Source organism: Condylura cristata, unplaced genomic scaffold (assembly GCF_000260355.1).
Source record: "Condylura cristata isolate star-nosed mole 26May11 unplaced genomic scaffold, ConCri1.0 scaffold00021, whole genome shotgun sequence".
NCBI classification, from domain to species: domain Eukaryota; kingdom Metazoa; phylum Chordata; class Mammalia; order Eulipotyphla; family Talpidae; genus Condylura; species Condylura cristata.
This window is the reverse complement of record NW_004567122.1, coordinates 29,692,928-29,694,843: the sequence shown is the minus strand read 5'-3', so window position 1 is coordinate 29,694,843 and position 1,916 is coordinate 29,692,928.

Below are 1,916 nucleotides of genomic sequence, written 5' to 3'. Positions count from 1 at the left end.
GGCTCAGTGAGTCAGGAGTGACCCTCGGAGGCCTGGGATCCAAACACTTGATCCCAGTGTTAAGACACATAGGCTGATGGATTTACAGACCTATTAACAGCAGCTGAAATTATGGTATGGATCAGAGCGATAATAGCAATATGTGTGAGGTAAGGTAGAAGATGAATAGATTAATTGTGTATTTGCATGGTGGTGCGGATGCAGGCAAAAGAAGAATAATGCTAAGCTGGGCCTGGAGGAAAGAATAACTCCTTAGGTAGACAAGGTGGAAGCAAGGTTTCCACAAGACACAGTATATGCAGAGAAGCACACACTAAGAAATAGCCTGATGTGCTGGCCATCGCTTGGGTGTGTGGTTGGCTTCCAGATTGTGGAATTGACCAGGCAGGAGCCCATGAAGAGTCATGCTGAAGCATTTGGACTTTACCCCTAAAAGCAGTGGCAGTGCCGATCTAAAATAACTACACGTTATTTTTGAGAGGTCACTGGCAGTGGGAGGAATGGAGGAGTGATGAGGGGGAAGGTGCAGAGGTCAGCTAAGAGGTTATGCGGTAGTCCAGGTGAGAGATCTTAAGCACTTGGAACTAAGGTACTCACAGTAGGGTTGGAGAGGAAGTAAATCAGTTAGAGATTGTTAAAAGGTGGAACCAAGGGCTTGATGTTGGAGGAGGGAGAAAAGGATGAGACTAAGGGACTTAATGGAATGGATTGGGTGGCCAAATATAAAATGATGCCATTAGTGAAATTCTAAGGGAATTTGGAGTGCAGTGTTGTTTCTTAGCCAGGAAAGGTCTTTAGTTCCCTAAAGGTCTTTATTTGCCTTCCAGAATAGCATTCCTGGCCTAAGACAGACATCCTTGGGTAAATTTCCTGCGGGGCACAGTCAAGGATACAGTTCTCCAAGACCTCACTCCAGTTCCTGAGCTCCACATTTTTCAAGGATATAAGCTGGGTGTTGAAAATTCCCTGATACGTTATTAATAGGAGGAGACTAGATTGCGGACCTGCATTTTAAAATCAGATGCTGACTTCGGTGGCTCAAATGTTCCTATTCTTGCTAGCATGGAGTTTAGAAAAGAAACCCTCACCTCCCTTAGGGAGAATCTTTTAAAAAGACGAGGTTATATAGTGAGCAGCCTTGACAAAGCTCAGAGCCTCTCCCAACTACCACCCTTGGTTAGGTGTCCTCAATGTCGAGAGGAGTCTCCATGTAGCCCGAGCTCTTCCCAAAATGACAGGGCTGGGATCCTTCCCCACCTCAAGAGGAATCTTCTGCACTCACCCAGCGGTAGCAGGGTCAAGCACGTGGGCCCCCTTACAGGCTGGCCTCTAGGATCCTCCTAGAGAAGGGGATAGCCCAGGAGGCAGGAGGCCAACCTGCCAGCCGCATCCTAGGGTCGATGGTCAGAGGCAGGGGCACGCCCTGCGTCCCACTTCCACGCTCATAGGACGAACCAGAATCCGTTATCTCTACTCCGCCCTCTCCTCACCGACTACCCCACTGTCATGCCTATAAATCCCAAGAGCAAAGGGTAGCACGACTCCTCCCGCGCCCCATGCGGGCCCTGAAGCCGGAGTGCAGTCCCCAGCTTCCCCTGCAGAAGCCGCGCTCCACATTCGGTCGGAGGGTAGAGGGGGGCGCGAGAGAGCAAGTGGGCGGGCGTGCCATCCTCCGCATCCTCCTCCAGGTCCTGGCGCGCTGGGTGGGAGCGCTGCGCGGCGCCACGCTGCGTATCGCGGCCCACTTGCCGCCTGCCCCCTGCCCTAGCTGGGCCACCTCCCTGAGCTGCCGGTGGAGGGCTACGAGGCGCTAACGTTACGCTGTTTCCGGTTTTCCAGCGGGCTCTGTTTCCCCTCCCAAGGCGGCGGCAGCGGAGCGGCGGAGCCCCCCAAATGGCCTGGCCAGATGCGGCAGG